Source organism: Balaenoptera physalus, assembly GCF_965194825.1.
Source record: "Balaenoptera physalus genome assembly, chromosome: 10".
In the NCBI taxonomy this organism is placed as follows: domain Eukaryota; kingdom Metazoa; phylum Chordata; class Mammalia; order Artiodactyla; family Balaenopteridae; genus Balaenoptera; species Balaenoptera physalus.
In genome coordinates, this window is record NC_138889.1 from 24,715,792 (window position 1) to 24,737,514 (window position 21,723).

General features: G+C 37.9%; 1 long non-coding RNA gene and 1 pseudogene across 7 annotated transcripts in view; one reads left to right on the top strand and one right to left on the bottom strand.

Annotated features, from left to right (window-relative positions):
• The window catches only part of LOC309636361 (RB1-inducible coiled-coil protein 1 pseudogene), a 23,667-nt pseudogene extending 20,222 nt beyond the window's left edge, over positions 1 to 3,445 (bottom strand). For all 6 annotated transcript variants that reach the window (XR_014268503.1, XR_014268504.1, XR_014268505.1 and 3 more), the window contains exon 1: positions 249 to 3,445. The product of XR_014268503.1 is annotated as an RB1-inducible coiled-coil protein 1 pseudogene (transcript). The remainder of the gene's footprint in view (positions 1 to 248) is intronic.
• The window catches only part of LOC309636380, a 23,926-nt gene extending 6,436 nt beyond the window's left edge, over positions 1 to 17,490 (top strand). The window contains exons 2-3 of the long non-coding RNA XR_014250001.1: positions 9,805 to 9,907; positions 14,873 to 17,490. This is a non-coding gene — a long non-coding RNA (uncharacterized lncRNA). The remainder of the gene's footprint in view (positions 1 to 9,804; positions 9,908 to 14,872) is intronic.
• Positions 17,491 to 21,723: the final 4,233 nt, after the last annotated feature.

A 21,723-nucleotide genomic window follows, 5' to 3' on the forward strand; every position in this document is an offset into this window, starting at 1 on the left:
GGGGAGACGGTGGGGGAGGGGCAGAGGACTGGAAGGGAACCGGGCCAGTCCTTTCCCTGTCCACTCAGGCACTGGGGAGCCTGCTGGGCTCCCGGGCCTAATCCTCTGCCTTTGGAACCTCCCTCCTGCCACACAGATCCCAAGCCCCGCCCCTACACCCCCACCCAGGGCCCCACCTCTAGCCTCGGACACCCCCTCCAACGAGCTGGGCCTAAACCCCACCCACACACCCTCACTCAGGGCCCTACCTCCAAACTCCGGAACTCCACACTCCACAGGCCCTCCTTTCCACCTGCTGCCTCTCCCCTTCCCTGCAGATCCTAAGCAGAGGCCCCGCCCCACGCTCAAACGTCACCCCCCACCCACCTAGGTCCCGCCCCACCCAAACCCCGCCTGTAAGTTCCATCCCCTGCCTAAACTCCGCCTCCATAGCCAAGGCTTTTATTTATTTATTTATTTATTTATTTATTTATTTATTTTCTTTTTTCCTGTTTTAGACTGGGGTTCTGTTTTACCTTGTTGATTCATTGTTGTTGATTCTTTTATATTTTTATTTTTCCTAATAAGTCTTTTATTTTTCTCATTTTATTTTATTCTTTACACTTTGTTAGTGATCTCTCCTTTTGGCTTGTTCTCCCCCTCCTTTTTTGGGGGGGGGTTCTAAATGATTTCAAATGTATTTTGAGTCTTTTACATAAAGAAAATACAAGAAAAAGAAACATGGCAGATCCATAAAATACATGGAGGATGAAACTGTCCATAATTTTTAAAATTTTACAGTCCATAAAAGTCATCATAAAAGTCTCAAAAACATGAACCTCAATTATAATAAATATATGGCCTACTAGAAACGAAATTACTGTTACTAAAACTACTGATAAACTGCAAATGTATTTTAAACATCTTATTATCCATTTTAATGGCAAACATACTGAGTAAGTTTTAACTTGATGTCCTCTACGGATTGCAGATAATTCGAATAAATACTTTCAAATTTGAAAAGTAGCTTTTGGTAGGAATTTGAACAATCCTCCAGATTGGCCATGATTGCAGCCCAGCCTTGGTGCTGAAGACGTTCATCATGGACCAGACCTTCACAGAAAGAGCCAAGTTTCTTGGCAACTTCGTACATTTCCACTGCAAGTTGTGTCCTTGAAGCAACAGTGTGAAAAACTGCAGGCATCATAAGGGACTCTTCAACTTTTCTTTCCATGTCATTTTCTGTTGAAAAGGTAGTTTTAGGAATAGCAGGTAGACGTTCAGATAAGACCATTTCCTTGTTAAAAAGAAAAAGTGGATTTGTGTCCGTCCCGGCGCTGTAGGTGCACACTCTCCGGTCTGCAGCCGTGCACTCTCCCCCGTTGACCACCAGCACCTGGTGCTGAATAGCGATCTTGCGCTTGCTGTGGATGGCACGCTTCAGGTCAGCCACAGTTTGCACTGTAAGTTCAGTGTCAAATGTCATGGTGGTTCCAGTGTTCACCAGAAATACATACAACTTATGATGATTTCTCTGGATTCTGTGAGCTTATACCGCACTCTGATACGATTACGCCAGGCACTTTGAAAAGGATTACCACTTCTCTTAAAAAGCAGATTAAAAGTGTCTTATGTTTGCTTTGCTTGATACTGGCAACTGAATGGTGTTACTGGTTAACTCAGTGAACGGGCAGCGCCTCCTCCTCCGCCGGCGGCAGCAGCAGTGCCCGCGGCTCCCGGCACCATCTTCCGCCGCCGCCTTGTCCTCGGCGGCTTCTACCAACCGTCCATCGGCGCCGCCAACCGACACAAGCGCTGCGGCCGGGGCCGCCGCCTTGGGAGGCGGGGACGGGCAGGCCCCTCGGCTCTGGGTCGGGGGCCGGGGGAGGGCGGGCCGCGGCCGGTCAGAGCCGAGGGGCCGGGCGACGGGGAGCCGAGGCAGCGCCGGGCTCGTCAGGGCTGCGGACACGCCCTCCTTTTCTTTTTCTTTTTTTTTTTTTCTGTTGTAGTTTTATTTTACCTTGTTGCAGTTGTTTCAATTATACTTTTATTTTTCCTAATACATTTTTTATTCTTCTTATTTTATTTTGTTTTTTATTCTTTGATATTGTACTCCCTTTTTTCTTTCTTTCTTCCTTTTTTTTTTTTTTTTTTAACCGTGCCGCAGAGCTTGCGGGATCTTGGTTCCCAGGCCAGAGGTTGGGCCCGAGCTTCTGTGGTGGGAGCTCCAAGTCCAAACCGCTGGACTGACAGAGAAACTCAGACCCCAGGGAATATCAGTTGGAGTGAGGCCTCCCGGAGGTCCTCAGCACCAAGACCCAGCCCTATCCAACCGCCTGCAAACTCCACTGCCAGACGTCTCAGGCAAAACAACCAGTAAGACAAGAATACAGCGCCACCCATCCAAAAAAAAAAAAAAAATGAAACGACAAAAGAATTTGTTACAGATGAAGGAGCAAGGTAAAAACCTACAAGACTAAATAAATGAAGATGAAATAGGCAACCTACCTGAAAAAGAATTCAGAGTAATGATAGTAAAGATGATACAAAATCTCGGGAACAGAATGGAGAAAATACAAGAAACAGTTAGCAAGGATCTAGAAGAACTAAAGAGCAAACAAACAGTGACTTACTATTACCAAATCATATGTCATTCATCTTTTGGAGAGTCAAAGTCCTCTTTCAAGCAGTTCACAATCTAATGTAGGAAATGGAAGATAATAAATTACATTAGAGTAAAAGAGTAATATGAAAGAGTAGGTACAGGGATATTGAAGAAGAGCATGTGGCTTTATCTTTGATGGGAATTTTGCATTAAAGGCTTACCAGAGAAGTTAACAATTAAGCTCCACATTGAAGCTTAAGAAGCACTAGTTGGCGAGAACTGTACTGATCAAATGAGCAGTTATGCAAAGATTTTGAGTTATAAAGAACATTGGGGAAATGTAAACAGGTAGGTAAACCTAGAGCATGGAACTTTTGTGGGGAAGTAGCAAGGGATGTAAGACAAAATTTGCATTCATATCTAAGGAACGTTGGTCTGTTCTATAGGCAATAAGATATAACTTCAAAACTGTTAAAGGGATGAATGCCATGACTGAATTTGACATTTGAATGAGAGTATATTGACAGACTATAGAAGAACAGTTGGTGGATCGCTCATGTTAATGACCCTTCTGGGATGCTGGTTAGGAAGGAAGGAAAGAGCTTTCAAAAAATAATAAGAATAGGTAAACTTCTCACTCCATTCAGCAGTCAATGACTGCATTATTTCTTTGTCTGGTTTTCTACCATCCTCTCCTATCGACTATCAAGCAACTATTTTTGTAGTTAACTAATTCATACCCAATTTTGGACAGAAGGGATAAAGTACATTTTAATAATTCAAGTTTAAGGTAGTGTAATGTGGCAGTAATCCAAGTGTGAGGTAATGGGGAGCCTGAACTAAGTTAATAATGAAAGCAAGGAAAGGGGTAACAGGTGCTGGACACATATTGGAGATACTACGGACAAGATTTGGCTGTTCGTTGGATATGGAAGACAAAGGAGAAGGAGTCGTTGATTTATGGAAGGCTGTTTTGACTGGGCTCCGAGATAACATGAGGTATAGGGAAGTCAGAAGGAGGAGGAGCTGCTTTAAGTGTCTAGTCTGTGACTTTGATTTTGTACGTAATGTAGCAATGTGTCAGCAGACTAGGAGATTACACATCAAGTTTTGAATGAGTAGCCCTGATGTTCCATGAGTCTCTGATGAGTAGTTATCAAAGACATAATTAAATGTAAGTATTATAATTCATTTGAGAAGCAATTCCAGGGAATGAGAGTAGGGAAGTAGAAAAGTAAGACAGGGAGTGGAAGAAGTTAATAGAGTAATAAAGTCATCAATGTAGGTATCTGTAGCTTAGTCCTGCTTGGAATCCCAGGTGATTTGGAAATGGCATAGCACACATGCCTCAGATTTATCCCACCCCAAAGGTGAAGGACCTGGGGTATTTATCTACTAAGACCCCTTAATCATTGTTTGAGGGATGTTCCCAAGGATGCTAATTCCCTAGAACTCCTAGCCTGCCTTTCACATGAACAGAATAGACACAGATGATGAGAAAAACCCTTTAGGCAAAGACACACAGATGCTAACAGCAAAATTCAGGAAGGCATGTACTAAAATGGCAAAGGCAGGGCACTGCTACAGCGATCTTTAGAGGTTATGTGTTCTAAGAATGCCAAATTCAAATATTATAACATTATTTGCAAACACGATTAATACTTAAGTGAAATTATTTGTCTTTGAAGACATGATAAGGGCACATTTTCATGCTAACACACTGACATCAGCTCTGTTGCTGGCATGCAGGCATGATAATAGTCACTGGAAATAGAATAAGAAAAACAACATGCTACGAGACAGAGAAACCAGAGGAACAATTATATATGGTTAGAGAAGAAGGTCAGTGTTTTCATCATGTACCTTGTAACTTAGAGTGTGCATTCTGAATGTGTTTATGTGTATGAATGGTATATGTTTATGATGTTCAAGTTACTGCTAAAGTAATTGTACCTGATGGTTTCCACCTGTATCAGAAATTTCCTTTTTTTCTTCACTGGTAAACCCTCCTAAAGACATACTTTTCTCAGACATTCAGCTGGACTATGTACTACTTATTAAAACTCTGTTATGATTCTTTTCCATATCCTTATTAAATGACTGTATTTCACCTTCTGTCCAAATGTATGTATAACCATTATTACAAATCAGCTGGTTTCTTTACTGATGATAAAGGATTCTCCCAAAATAAGTTTATCATCTAAATGATTTATCTAGGGCTTTTCACTTGTGCCATGAAGCAAAGCGTTGAAAGAAATACAAATTGAAATAAGATAAAGAAATTTGTGCTCGTCCTGCTTGAATAACAAACTCTAGTAATAATATAATACAAAATTTCAAAAGAAATAGCCTCAAAACTGGACAACTGGATAAGATAGTTAAGAAAATAAACGGTGTGATAAAATATTAGCCATCACAGTACTACTTACAGAGATATTCTCTCCGTGCATTAATAGCGGCAGGTGTATTTGAGTGATAAGTGTTTAGATATCTAGAACAAAAAATCTATTTTTCTCAAGAACAATACATTTTATTTTTTGTATTAAAGTGATCATTAAATGTATAGTTAAATTGTAATATCAACTTCAGAAATTGAAAGTTTTTTTACATACACGGCTACACAAATCAAAAATTATCAGATAGAATGTCTGAAAGTTCAAGAAGTATGATCACTGATACTCTGAAGATCAGAAACATTTTACTAACATAGAACATGAGTCAGAGTAATGGATCCTTGACCTTGACCTTGAGAATGAGAAATGAGTTCTAAAAATCACCTACATAGAGTAACATCTCAATCACCACTCAACAACTCTAATGAATTTTACCTTTCTCTGGGCAGAAAAGAAATATGTCTTACATACTGAACCATGCTAATTCCAGTTGGAGAATAAGTTGATGACATGTTAGGTCATTTTGCTTTCCAAATACTCAAAGTAGGCTTAGGTTCTGTGGTTTGACATTTTGCACCAAAAGATTGGGAAGCACCTCTTGTCTATGCAGCGTGCACCTATTCCTATGCCCAGAGATGGCCAGAAGCAGGAAGATAGAGTAAGAAATTAGTAAGAAGTCTGTTTTCCCTAAATTCCCAATTCTGTGCCTCTTCCACTCCATTTTGTATTATCGTATAATTTTTCCCAGTATAAACATAATATGTGCTGATTGTATAAAAATTTTCAAGTACAAAAATGTATCATGAAAAAGCAATCAAAATTAACCATAAGCCAGACATCCCCACAATCACTGTTAATATTTTAGGATATACCTTCACATTGTATTTTTCCTGCACAATTATGTGATGAGAAATATATCTTAGTGCACCTAACTATTGCTTTTATTGGATTACTTCCACAGGATAAAGTCTCAGAAAAATGATTATCCGTTGAAAGGGTATGAATAAGGAGTGACATTTTAGTGGTAGATTTTGGCTATTGGCAAATACGTGGCTGCCTCCTTCACCAAAGCAAATGATCCAGTCCTATTTATACGAATAATACTCTAAAGCTCCATTTCATGAACCCATCCTACTGCCCATTTTATTTTACTCTTTTTATGAGTAATTTAATAATTTTTTTATCATGAATTTTATACTCAAGTATTTAGATTTTCTTATTTGTCTGATTGTTGCATGGGAGTTACAACTCAGGAGCTTACAGTTTGGCTGAAAGAACAAATTTCAATTAGCACAGATTAGAATTTATTGACCTTGGTTTTTCATGACAGACAAATCAGTAAGTTAATGACTAAAATGTGCTTTTGACATATAGAGAAATCTTCCTAGAGTATAGACATAAATACACCAACAATGACTTACGATTATCTTCAAAGCTAAGTCCAATCCTTTTTATCTTGGCCTTCATGGTCCTACTCAATGTGGTCCTTATTTCCATTTCTAAATTTGTCCTTAGGATTTTTCATCATGTTATAATATATGACATTTTTGCGGGAATATGGGCTTTATAATTAGCTTTGATTCCAACTTCTCACCAGAATACATGTTTTCTCTGTCATCTTGTCAATTATTTATTTTTGTCAAAACTCTAATAATACCCACTTCACTGAGTTCTTGTAATGATTAAATAAAATCAGGTATTTCATGTGAAATGTACAGCAAGGTGACTAGCACTAAAGAACACACTCAAGAATGTTATGTTCCTTCTCTTTTCTTTGGTAAGACTTATACTCCAGCCAAACTGAAATTATATTGCTTCTGTGCTCTTCTACCCACGTTCCTCCCCCACAGAATTTGCTCATGTAGTTCTCTCTGCTTTGGGGGATACTGTACCTATTTTCACAGTTGAGAACTTCCTGTCTTAGAGATCCAAAGCAAAACATCTTCATGAGGTATTTGCTCACCTTGCCCCTATAAAAAAATAAATACATAAATAAATATATATATATATATATATATATATATAATTTTTCTGAAATTCCATCACAGTGCTTTATCTGTACTTCTGTTGTGGTCATTATTACTTCTTTCCTCCTATTATAATTATGCATATACATAGAAAGACAAGCTATAAATTATTTAAAAGCATGAGTTTTAGAGTATGAGGGGTATGGCCTTTATTCCATTCTATTACTAACTTCTTGTGTGTATGTGAAGTGAGTTTTCAACCTCACTGTGCCTCAGTTACCTCTTCTTTAAAATAGTACCCATTTGTGAGGTTTGTGTGAGTATAGAGCTTGACACAATGGATCTAAATAGTGATGATGATGGTTATGAGCTTTGTGAGGGCAAGTCCAATTTTATGAGACTTGGGAACCTCTGCAGAAGTGAATAACATGTATGTATTGAACACAGTAATAGGAACCAAGTGGCATGATGTTGTGTCCTGCTGCCATATGCTCCAGTGTGTTCTCTCTGATACTTGTAACATCATGGGCTATCTTACTGTTTATCTCTTAGTGCCTTTGACATGTCTTCCTTTGCCAAGATGTTGGGAGTTGTTACAAATGCCCTGTAGCTGTTTGAAAAAATAATTATCATAGTGTTATCATACCATGCATGTATGTTTACTTGAAAACTTAATACCCATTGCCTTAAAATGTAACATGCTACATCACTCTCATTTAATTTGCACAAGTAAATGCATCTATTGACATTTTTGTTCTTGATAATCCCCAGTTCTTACTTGCCTTAAAACTAGCAGATACAAACCTATAGCCAGGGATAGATAGATCTTAAAATGTTATGTAAGTGACGTCCCTGGCAAGTATTAAGAAGAGGAAAATGTGCACGTTCCACTTCCATTGTGAAGTGTAAGAAAGAGAAGAGAGACAAATACAGAACAAGGTGGTGTGGCACCAGGATTCAGACTTTCTTTTTCTCTGACAGGAACCTAAATTGGAGGGTAGTATAAATATCTGTAATGGTATGGAGAGTCTGAGAATATTTGTGCTATTGGTGTACATACACAAGCATCAACTGAGGATTCTAGGGGCCTCTAGGAAAATCCATGCTTTAATTTTGTGCCTACATATATGATACAAAGATGAAAAGGGGGTAGGCATATAGATGGACCAGGAAGTGGTCCAAGAATTCTGTGATCTGTGAATGGTATGCAATGGATTTAGAACTTTCTGCATGCCCTGCTGAAGTGACATGGAGATTTTGGAAGGTGCGTTGAACTGCAAATGCCTAAGAGGTCATAGTATGCCTAATTTTAAAATTCCCTTCTATTCAGTAATTACTAGGGAAATAATACTTACCTTAAGTAAAATATTTAGTAACCAAAGCATCTGTATATATTGTTCTTGCTTTAGTTCTGTTCAGTGTTTCTCAAACTTAAGTGTGCTTAAGAATTATTATATAGGTTTATAAAATGAGAACTACAAACAGAAATATAAAGGTGCTTTCAAGGTGAGGTTGGCTGGTATATGGTTTGTTTATTTTATAGTGATTACCGGAAGTATGTCCATTTAGCATTCTGCTGATGAACAATTTAAAGCAGTAGCTTGAAACCACAATTCCCTTGTGGTTTGATGATTTTCTTTAGTGTTACATTTGGGTTCCTTTCTCTTTGCTTTTTTGTGTATTGTAGATTTTTGGTTTATGATTACCATTTTATATGTATATGCGTGTGGGTATATATGTATATGTATATATATATATATATATATAAAAGATATATATATATCTATATAGAGAGAGAGATATATATATCTTTTAAACTGATAGTCATTTAAGTTCGAACACATTCTAAATGCTGTACATTTTTACTCCTCCCCCATGTTTTTTGTTTTTGACATATGTAACATATTTTTGTGTATCCCTTAACTACTGTCTAGAGCCAGAGCCCAACATGGGCCAGGGTTTCTCCTGGGATGTGCTGAGGGCCTTTATCTTGGTGAGAGTGCTGGAGCCAGAGGGGCTAGAGCTGGAGCCTAGCTCTAGCTAGGTGTATTGTAGCTTCTCCTGGGGCATGCTGAGGGTTGCTGCCTTGGCAGAGGGCTTAGAGCTGGAGCTGGGTTTGGGCTGGTGAGTATGCTGGGGCAGCCTTGGCAAGCCAGCTTGAGTTTCAGGCGCTTTTCTGTCTGCTGCTTCTGTGCCGGCATTCAGAGCAAGTAAGTTCATACTCACCTTTAAGAGGAGAGTCTTGGTTTCTTATAGCCCTCTGACTCTCCTGGTCATAGGCTCCACTGGTTTTCAAAACCAGTTAAGTGGCTTATTTTACAGGTGCCAGTCCCCAGGGCTGGGGTGCTCAAACTGGGGCTCAAATCCCTCACTCTTCAGGGAGGATCTCCTGGTTTTTGATATGCCCTTCCTCTTTTGGGTTGCCCACTGGGCGTGTGGGTTCTGATTGCTTTCTCCCCCACCTACTCATCTCAGTGTGGCTTTCTCTTTCTATCCTTAATTGTAGAAGAACTGTTCTGCTAGTCTTCAGGACATTCTCAGGAAGAATTGTTCTATATGTAGCTGTAGTTTTGGTGTGTCTGTGGGAGGAGGTGAGTTCAGGGTCTTCCTACTCTGCCATCTTGATCCCACCTCCTTGAAAATGCCTTTTAATATATCTCTGGGTTTTGTTCTTACAGATGCTATTGTTTGGAAATAATCCAGTCTGAGAAAACAGAGCATAACGGACCCTTTGAACCAAATTCCTCTCTCTTTCTACCCTCACCCATGCTCTCATCTTCTGTGTTCCTCATGGGATTGTTTCTCCTCCTGCTCTCAAACTACAGAGCTGACACTGTCTATATGCCTCTGTTTCTTTCAGCTTGGAAATTCTCTTGTGATAAGCGCAGTCCAATGCTAAGTGGACAGAGGGATGGTAGAAAAAACACTTAAACACAGTGCTGCCACTGCTCTTCATTGCCTAAGTATGTTTGTTTGGTTTTTCTTTAATAAGGAAAAGAAAATGAATGTGTTTAATATTCTCTGTAATAGAGTGGTGGTGGGTAGCAAGATTCTTTTTTTCTCTTGTAGTGGTAACTGATCCTATGTGCACTGATTTATACATAAGAATGTTCTTGATACCTAAGGAAAACCAACTGTCATTACATGAATGGGTTTATTAAAACCTTACTGCCTTGGGCAAGTTAGCACTTTCTTTTTAAGTCCCTGAATGTAAACATCTCTAAAATAAGAAATGAGAAAATGTCTGCATGAGATGCCAAGGCTGCTCCTGACCCTAGATTAATTGACCCTCCCTTTAATGCTTTGAGGGGGTGACTAATAAGCAACATGTTTAAGTCATTGAAATTCAAAACATTACTCTTTTACCATCTAAAAAGGAGAAAAAAATTAATATGCTGTTAGGGTAGAGTCCTTCCAGTCACTGACACAAGTTGGATTCCTCCTTAAACCTGAGATTAGTTTTACTGTGAGATTTGAAGGTTTTACTGGGTTGGGGATTAGGAGACGAGAAGGGGTCAGTCATTCTTACAGTTTTTGTGTTAAGTGACAGAAAATCATCCCATAGGTAAGAAGCTGTAGATGCTTCTATTATATTTCACTGCAGTGGGTAATTATCATTGATGAATGATAACAAGGGCACTGATTTGGCAAGCACTCCTATTTCCAAAACCAATAGAGCCTTAATAATTTAAAAAGAAGTGTATAATTTACATATGAACAAAGGAACCAAGATTTTACTGTGAAAAATGTTTTAAGCTTCCAAGTCACATAAATGTGGGTTTGCTCTGAGTCCTTGAGACCAGGAACTGGAAGCTGGAACGCTTGTAAAGATCATCTAGAATCCCTAATTATTATTCATGTATCTTCTCTAGGACTACTCCAATTAATGATCATTTAAAGTATATTTGGGCATCTCTAGAGGTGTAGGGAGCCACAAGAAAGGTAGCTCATTCCATACTGGGTAACTCAAAATTATGTTGGTCCAAATATTTACAAGGAGTTGGGTATCCCCTTTTCTACCTTGCTGATATCTATGAGCATTATTTAAGTTTGCTTTATAAGGGATGTGTATTAGTAGTGAGTATGGCTGTCAATATCAGAAGTAACCAGTGAGTGTCACTGTTCTAACACAGACAGATATTTATGGGTTTGTTGTCATGTAATGATCAACATCCTTGCAGAAGCCATTAAAAAGTTGTAATTATGCAGAACACAAGTAGTTGGCTGGATGAATCAAGGGTTCTCTTATTCCACCCACATCAGCTACTGTAGAAATTTTGAACATTTACTGGTACCTTTTTCTTCTTCACTAGTCTACTTCAGTTTTGCAAGAAGATAATTTATTTGCTTTCCCTTCAAAATAAAAAACTAGTCCTTCTCCCTGAAATGCTGTTTGTACAACTCAGTTGTTTTATGGTCTGTAAACAACTTTCTCATGACTACTGGTAAATCTTATTTCTGACATTTATCCAATGGGTTATTGATATAAAGGGAACAATAAAATTCTGAGCATACATTTATACCAGGTTGCCCGCTAGTCATTCCCTGTATTTTATTTCTTTTAACTCCACAGTGATGCAATGAGGGAGTCATTGTTCATGCCATTGTATAGATTAGAGAAAAGAGCCCGAGAGGTGTTAAATAACTTGACTCAGGGCGACATAGTCAATAAGTAACACATCTGACATTAGAAGCCAAGACTGACTCCATAGCCCCATTCTTTCCGCTATACCCTTTTGCCCTCAGACTCTACATACAAAAATGGGAAGCTTAGAAACTAGTATCGCAATCCTTGAATATGTTGGGATTTTGATGGACTCCATAGATTACACCTCTTTCTTCCCTGCCTGAGTTTTAAACCAGTTGATAAATAGAGCACTAGAGACTGACAGATGGCTATCAAAAGGTCAGCTGTATAACTGATGAAAGCTAGGAGAATGGGACTTTGATGTGAGCAAATGAGCTTGTCCAATTTCCTCTTCTTCTGAACTTGAGACCTTCCCACCAAGTAACTGACACAACTGGGAAACCTCAGGCAACCTCCATAGTGTCAGACCCCATATTATGTGGCAGAAGAGAGGGGAACAGACCAAAATAGAGGATAAAAAATTGCTGAACCAAGCATTCCTAGCTCCTTTTTCCCCAAACTTGCAAATCATATAAGCCAGATAAACTAGATTTTTTCCCCTGGGGAAGAGAGGCCAGGGGTGTATTCTATTGAAGTCCTCCACTTAGGACTTTTGTATATGCAAGTTTATAATTCATATATTATTAACAAATACAGAAAACAATGAAAAGGAGTACTTAGCCCCCCTTTCCATGAATCCAGGATTTTTTTCTTTAAACAGTTCACATTTATTATTGACAACAATAAAAATAAATATTGTATTATATACTGTATATATATTGCATTGTATTACCAAGAGTGAGGTAATAGGTTTATAAAACATTTATAGAATTTGATATGCAAAATATGAAATTAGGAAAGGAAGTGAATTAAGACACTAGTAATGGAAGGGGAAACCAAAATTATTAGGGCTGAAAAAAGATGAAATGACAGCAGCATTTTTAAAAGAGTATAAGGTACTGAAAGTAGAGAGACATTACAAATGGCATGGTCAAATTATATATGCCCTGTAGTTCCACTGTAAGGATAATCTGGTGATGTATTAGTCATGAGTAAACTCTGTAAGCATTTGTGCCATGATGTGCTTTGAATTCTTAAAGATACATTCACAAAGGAATGTGGAAAAACTGTCCCCTGAAACAGCTGTGTTTTTTTTTCTTTTTTTAATAAATTTATTTAATTTATTTATTTATTTGGCTGTGTTGGGTCTTCGTTTCTGTGCGAGGGCTTTCTCTAGTTGTGGCGAGCGGGGGCCACTCTTCATCGCGGTGCGCGGGCCTCTCACTGTTGCGGCCTCTCTTGCTGCGGAGCACAGGCTCCAGACGCGCAGGCTCAGTAGCTGTGGCTCACGGGCCTAGTTGCTCCGCGGCATGTGGGATCTTCCCAGACCAGGGCTCGAACCCGTGTCCTCTGCATGGGCAGGCAGATTCTCAACCACTGCGCCACCAAGGAAGCCCAACAGATGTGTTTTTATATCTGTAATGCCAAGCAAGATTATTTCAGGCCTTGTTGTCATATATTAATTATAAAAAATTTGAGGTTTTACTGAGTGAAGTGGAAGTTCATTGAATGAAGGATTTTAAGCAACGGGATCATATTAGCTGGATTTCATTTTAAACTCATCTGCCTCATGTCGACTCACTCTCAATCCCAAACCTACCCCCATGCTCAGCAACTGTGATAGTAGAGAGACCAATTAGGAGACTTGCAGCAGTGGAGATGGTGAGAAGTCATAGTTAGACTCTGGATATATTTTGAAAGTGGATCGAATGTGGGTTATGAGACAAAGGAGTCAAGATTTTGGTCTCCAAGATTTTCCCCATCAACTGATACGGGAAAAGTATGAGTGAATTTGGTCTGGGAGCAAATGTCAGGAGGCTCATTTGGGAATGTTGTGTTTGGACATGATTCGTTCAGATCAAGTGGAAATGTAAAGAACACAGATATGTGGTATAAATGCCTGGAGTTAGAGATATCTGGACTGGAGATGTGCTTTTAGGAGATATCAGTATTTAGATAATGTTTAAAACCATGAGACATTATGAGATCATCAAGGGTAGGGAATAAAGATAAAAAAGAGAAGGATCCAAAGACTGAGCTGTGGGCCTTTCCAAAGTTGATAGGTCAGGAGATGAGAGTAGTGCACAAAGGAGACTGAGAAGGAGCATCTAGTGAGGTTGGGGAAGAGCCATGGAAGAGTTGTGTCCTGGAGGCCAAGTGGGGAAAGTATATCAAGGAGGAAGGCACAAGCAATGTGTCAAATGTCCCTAATATACCAAATAAGATGAAGACGAAGAATTGACCATTGACTTTGGCAATGAAGAGCCATTGGTGACTTTGGCAGTCTTCCTGGAGCTATGGTACAACAACAATGACAAAAACCTACTGTGGAAGGTTTAAGAAGAGGAGTTATAAATAATAGCTACTGACCCTACTTTTGTGGAATTTTGGAGCAAAAGGGAACAAAATAAATTGGGAAGAAACCACCAGGAAACCTGGAGTCAAAGAGGTTGCTTTTTTTTTTTTTTCTTTTTAATTTTTAGGGATTAAAACAGCCTACTTGTATGGTGATGGGGAGTTATCAACTAAGGATAGGGTGGGGTGAGGAGAGAGCATGGGAAAATTATTGGTCTGAAGTAGGCGAGAGTGATGGAAACTACTGCATAAGTAGAGGAGATGGATGGGCTTAGTTGGGAGTGCAGTTAGTTTATCTTGAGTATCAGGCAGGAAGTCAGAATACATGGGTACAGATGCCAGTGGGTGGGTGGGAGCTGTGGAAGTTTTCTTCAGATTGCTTCAATCTTCTCAGTGAAACAGGAAGCAAAATCATCAGCTGAGAGTGAGGATTGGGGAGGAGGTGTTGGAAGACAGAATTTGCAGTGAGGGAATAAAATATGAAATATCCTTCTAGGAGAGTGGCAAAATAAGATGACCAGGGAAATATATTTTGACTACTCGTCAGCATTAAGGACCCATTCGAGGTTATTGTTATAAATTTTAGGGAGATCAGCCTACATGTTGACACATTTTTTCCTCCAATTGTGGTTTAACTGCCCAGGTATATTCATTGAGTTGGTGTGATGGGCACATGCACACAGACAAACACACACACGACTCATATTTTTAAAAAATTGTTTTGTGTCTCCCCTGTTCTATTCAAAAGAATATTTTTAATAATATCCATGGTCATGTTACAGCTCTATCTGAGATGGTATTTTTAAAAATAATAATACAAAGCCTTGATACCATGTCTCTAAAACAGTTGCTAATATTTTTCTTCCTTTTGTCTTTTTCCCTCTAGACATTGAACCTGATTTTAAAACCAAACAAAAATACAAACAAAAAGGACTACACCCCAACTAACATAACCAAGTGTGTAAGAATTGAAAATTATTTTAGAGATCAATTCCATTCCCCTCATTACAGATGGGGAAACTGAAGCCCATGGGAGAGGGATTGGCCCATAATACACAAGCTTCCATATAATTCTACCCATAGAATTTCCCAATCAAACTACCTTATTTGTTTTCTTTAGAGCCATATCACAGATCAGATTCTGCCTTATGGTATGGCCAAGGGGTATTACTGGTTCGGATTTTGGCAGTCATGTTGGAACAAACTTCTAGGCGCTTTCATTATAGATCTTCTTCTGCAGAACAGGTGTGTAGAAAAAGGTCTGTGTTAATTCCCGGCAGATGCTCAACCTTTCTTCTCCTACATATGCAACAGCTCAGCTGAAGCAAAAGTAACCTATCCCTGCACAATATCCCTCACATTATTTTTAGGAAAATGGCATTACTGTTGCCTGGTTACCTCTTTATTTTCTTAATTGCCTCTTTATAATGTGAGTTTCATAAGCTATAGCAACCTCATGGAAAATCCAGAATTACAGATGATTACCATTGTCATTAACTTTCTCATTTCCACTTGGAATTAAAAGTCTAGATACCTGGATTCTTGTCCTGTTTCTACCATGGATTTGTAACCTTGGTTACGTAACTGAACTTTCTGGGCCACTAATTTTTTAACCTATTAAATGAATAAAATGGACTTGATCAGTGGTTACAATATTTTTAAAGTAGCAGCATCCAGGTTGTATGAGAAATGAAAATGAAGTTTTTGTTTGTTTTTGTTTTTGTTTCTTAATTTAAATCAGAGCTAGGATGGCCCAGTTGACCGCTCTTTCAGCACCTTCCAACCTTCCCAGGTTTCCTTGAGACAGCTGCACAGAACCCAGGTTCTCCAAGGATCACAATTTAAAACTGCTAGAGGGTCTAATATCACTTCTGGTTCTATCATTTTATAAATATATGATGTTATGTTATGGGTGTGTGTGTGTGTGATGAAAATGTTCAGGCAAAAGATGCACCTATAGTTTGCAAAGACCCTTAAATACCTTAGGCCATAGACCATAAACTTTTATTTTTCCCCTCATTGATGTAGTTTCAAAGGAAAAGAAGTAGGCTCAAAGTGAGATTGATGGAGACCTTTGCCTTCTCATCCCGTTTTTAAGTTCCATAATATAGATAAACTTATATCAGTTAGAAGAAGATTCATGGTTAAGAGTGGTGGAGAGTGAGTAATGCCACAGATTGCAAAGTGGGGAGAAACTGGTGATTCAGCCCTGCTAAGCTCCAGGTACTGGGCAGAAGCTGTGAAGGCATCTGCCAAGATCCAGCCAGTCTGCCAGTTATCATGTGGTATCTGTCTCACATGATTCTTTACATGTAAACTGAATTTTACCCTGATCTTTGGAGAAGTGAGGAGAAAGGTTCCTTCATACAGAAGTGGTTAAGGCTTAAGAGTTCATTTTCAAAAACCAACAAAAGTCAGAATACCTCTGATTATTCTAATGAATAATCTAAGGGCCTTAAACAAATACTACTTGCAAAATTCTTTTTATGTTTATATCACTGTAGAAGCAGTACAGATAACAAATTACAAACGCTGGAATGTATATAGTTCAGAGAAGAAAATAAAAGTCTAAAATATTACTATTTGAAGATTAGCAATTTTAATATTCTGTAATATTTTACTTTCAGCTTTTGTGTAGACATATACATGCATTAATGAAATGATAATAATACCATGCAAAAAAAGTGTTACCACCAGCAATATATAAAAGTACTTTGTGGTAAGATTCTCACAAATATTAAATATTATCAGTTTTAGCTTTTATAATATGATACCCTATTCTTGTTTTTATTTCTTTGATTTCTGGTGAGAATTAATATTTTTAGTATTTACATAATTTTTAATATTTTAAATTTGCTTTTAGAATAGAGCAAGCTTTCTCCTTAGGCTTTTATAGTGACTTAAAGTGAACAATTTTAAAATAGTATGCTTAAGTACATGCAGCAGTGGCCAATGTAGGTTAACCTCTATATAATACTTTAGTGTTGAGGATTCATATGTTATATAACTAGTCACCAATGAGGAGCAATGATGCAGCATTACCTTTTTAATCCATTAAATTCATGTTAAATTATTGTATTATTTGAAATTAATTTTCTCAAATTACAACCACATTATATATAATATGTAACATATTTATAATATATTTATTTATTTAATAACATGTAAATCCCCCCATGACCTCCCAAAGCCACTCACCACAGGTGACCACTATAACAACTTAACATATTATCCTTCCTTAGTCTTTCCAACTTATATAATACAGATACATTCATAAAATAGGGGGATTACAACTAAGGCGGTCATAACATAATAGTTTTTGAAACTTGCTTTGTTCCTTAAGAATATATAATAATATCTTTCCACATCAGTACATGTAGATCCACCTCATTCATTTTAATGGCTTCTTCATAGGATTGTAAAATTTTGAAAAGTTTTTTTAGGACTTGTTTTCAATTGTTCAGTGTTAGACATAATATGGTAATAAATATCACTGTGTGTCTATATTTTGGCTTTGTACATGTAAGAGAGATTCCCAGAAGTGTAACTGCTGTGTTAAAGTTAATGTGTGTTTTAGTTTTTAAGTTACTGCCAAACTGACCTTAAGATGGGATTTGCCACTTTAAAGCTGTATCAACAGTGTATGTCAGCACCCATTTCTTTATACACTGTCAAACCTGGCTCTTATCAGTGTCTTTAGATATGTTGGCAATCTGATGGCTTTTTTTTTTTTTTACATCTTTATTGGAGTATAATTGCTTTACAATGTTGTGTTAGTTTCTGCTGTACAACAAAGTAAATCAGCTATATGTATACGTATATTCCCAATCTGATGGCATTTTGTTTTAATTTGTGTTCTTTAATTGTTCCTAAGGTTTCACACTCTTTTTCAAGTACAATCTCCTTATATATGTTAAAGAATGACTGATCTACAATTGTGTCTTGATTTCCTCTTTCATTCAATTGTTAATGTTGGATTTTTGAAAACTTTTATAATTAACTTCTAATTTTGTTGGATTGCAGTCAGAGAATATGTTCAGAGATACACTTATTTGGTCTCTTGAAAGTGAAATCCTATAGCTGTCTCTTTCTGACAGCCTGGTGATGTGCCCTGGTTGTGCTGCTAGTTTGGGGAATTGCAGAGACCAGGAGTTGCTGTGGGAGGACTTGGTATACTATTCCAACCAAACAAACGACATCAACAAAATACCCACTTTTGCATGGTTGTTTCATGATTGCTTAAAAGGTTTACCTCTATTTTCTATATCTAGTGTTCATATTTCTATATAGTAATTGCACACAACACACACACGCACATGTGCACACACACACATACACACACTACCGCCTTTGAGCTAAACAACCAACCAGGTAGTCTCTCCCCATCTCCTAAAAGCTTTCCTGCCTTAGAAGCAGAACTTTTGCCATCCTATGTTTCATAAAGCTTTGTACTAATTTTCCACATGATACATACCTACATTAATCTTTAAACCTCCCACAAATATACTTTTTAAGAAAATCTATTCACTTCAACCTAATGCTTAAATTTAATGCTTTACTTATAGCAAGTTATGTATTCCATACCTATATCCATATCCATGTTCCAACTACGTGAAAAGTTAAGTTGCAGGGCGTTTCATAAGAGACATATTACCATCCCAGTTCAATAATTAGAAACTACTTAATTCTCGTTAAAGAGAGAAGGAACTTCAGATCATCCACCTCAATCCCATTTTACAGAGACAGAAATTAAGGAAAAGTGAACTTCCCAAGATTATCTGCTTAGTTGGGCATGACTTACTTTCATTCTGAACTGATTCATTAGTTTTTGTTTGTTTGTTTGTTTTTGTTTTTGGCCGCACCACACAGCATGTGGGATTTTAGTTCCCCGACCAGGGATTGAACCCGGGCCCTTGGCAGTGAGAGTGTGAAGTCCTAACCACTGGACTTCCAGGGGATTCCCCATTAGTTCTTTGAAAATTGAAAAAAAAATTCACACAAACCTTTGTAATCATGAAAAACAATCATAGGTTAAGTTGTGTTTCACCGTTGATGGTATACGATTTATTGTGGTTTAAAGAGCATCATTCAATGAATCAGTGAGTGGTTGCAAGCTTTTTAATTTAAACAAATTCTGACATTCGTTGTCCTTTCTTCTTCCATCTCTTTCAAGATTATATGTAGCTCCTTCAGTGATACTGGTGTCCAGATTTGTCAGCTTATTTAAGCAATAACCAGACCAGTGTAGGCTTTCCCACTGAGTCAAACAACAGACATCATTTGTGCCTCAGTCATAAATCCTGATAAATGGGGTTTCAGAGCAAAAGCACATTTGATATCTAATATTTAACAAGTAGTCTGGGGAGACTTTTACTTAGAAATCAAAATTTAATGAGATATTTCAATTCACTATTACATTTCTGAAGATGAACTAGTCTGATGTAATTCTCTTCTTTCAAATTCCTTTACTGAAATTTCTATAATTGTTTTTCATGCAAGATTTGAAACATTTGTCCAGATATACATACTGACACAGAAACTAGCATTTTGAAATTGATATGCATATACATGGTGGACAACCTCCCAAATTAACATTTAAGATATAGAATTCTCCCAAGATAGAGCTGAAAATACCATAGTGGTTTTGTTTTTTGTTTGTTTTTGTTTTCAAATACTCCACTTGTGGCCCTTCATTTCATCATTGATTCCCTTCTGCCAACCAGATGTGAGTATTGGCTAGGAATCTGTCTTGGCCTCCTGTACTTTTTTCTTCCTATTTTTCTCTTCCAAGAGCTTTCTCCTTATATAGGTTCAGTTCTCACCTTTATGTGTGTACCATCTCAATCTATGTCTCCTGCTCCTACCCCTCTCTCAGCTCATGAACACATGTACTGAATTGTCTCACGTTCAACCCAAAGATAGTGTGTCTGAAGCTGAACCTGTCATACTGAACCTGCCTGACCTTCTTCCATGCATCCTAATGTCGACATTGGAAAACTTGGGTCTCCTGAGCTTGAAATATTAGCATGAACTATGATATCCTTCTATTTCCATCTCTTCCCTTTACCTACTCTCCAGCCAATTGTGATTTTCTGATGTTTCTTTTGTAACGTTACTTATGTGTTTTACTTTCTACTGCTACAACTTGATTGGAGCTTCAGCCTACCTTTAAGGATTCACAGATGATCTATGAGGATCTATACCATGACTTTTCCATAATCTTCTACACACAATTGCCAGATTAATCTTCCTAAAACTTACTTTTAATAATTAGGGCCTCTTCCTCAGTGTCCTTCAGATGTAGTTAATGATTTAGTGAAAAAGACAAGATGTTTCAGTTTTGTGTACCATCACATGATTGAATTGGACCACATGTTTCTCAGATTCCTTATAATTATGTCATTTTCTGCATTTGTTGGGCTGGAGTTCTGTAAACATGCTTCTCCAACCCCATCTTCTTTTCCTTGTCTCTCAGGAACCCTTTGTCTATTCTGCTTCCACACTTCTCTCATTATTTCTCACACTTGAAGTAACTTTAAAATATCCTACTTTTGAAGGTCAACTTAAATCTTATTACCTGAAGGTATTCAGTTCAAAATTATTATTACCATTCTGAAAAAATATCTGGCCTTTGCTCAAAATCATTTTAGATGTTTTATCATATTGATAACACAATTGGAAAATCTAAATACTCTTTTCCAAAGACATGTAAGTGCTAGGTAAGAAAGAATAATGAAGACACCTGGGTTTAAGTCTCAGCTCTATGACTTCCAATCTGCATGTCTCCTAACAAGCCCCTTACCCAACACACACTGTGTCTCAGTCTGCTCGTTTGTGAAATAAGTAGGGTTGGATTAGATAGTCCCCAAGTCTCTTTCAGTTTATAATTCATAAACCAATATTTAAAGACATTTCATATAATATAGTATAAACTCTACTATTATACATCAAACTGTACTGTTATGAAATAGACTCTATTTTATTACATGTTTATCTGGTGATCATTAAATTTCTTAAGCCCAGGCCCTTATAAAAATATTCAAGCTTCAGAATCAAAATGATAGATAAATTACAGGATAGTTGTTTTATTTTTATTACTGTATAAAACCAGTTTTATTCAGTTGAGCTATTAAAATGTGGGGTTACTTACTCAATAGGTTCTGATACTAATTCCAGTGTGGGTTATGGGAGAAGTTTCCCATACCAGCAAGCAATTCTTGGGACACCACCTGGATATCCTACAATTCAACTCAATTCTGACATTGTCTTTCCAGAAATATCGTCAGATTCCACAGGTTACAAACTCCATCCTACAAGACTGCCCCCCCACCCCCGTACTTCGCATGCTTGTCACAAGCCCAAGTTGTTACCTGTGCTTCTGACTGGCTACAAATTGGAGGTTTCAAGGACCCCCCTCCTTGGTCTTCAGATGCCAGTCACAAGCCCAGGCTGTTACCTGTAGTTCTGACCAACTGGCTATATATTAGAGGTTCCCATGAGTCCCTCCTTCCTTGGGTTTGATCAGTTTTTTAGAGAGGCTCACAGAACTCTGAAAACATTTTACTTACTAGATTACTTGTTTATTGTAAAAGGTTATAACTCAGGAATAGCGAGATGGAAGAGATGCATAGGGCAAGGTATGTGGGAAGGGGCGCAGAGCTTCCATGCCCTCCCCAGGTGTGCCAGCCTCACCAAATCTCCATGTGTTCACCAACCCAGAAACTCTCAGAGCCCTGT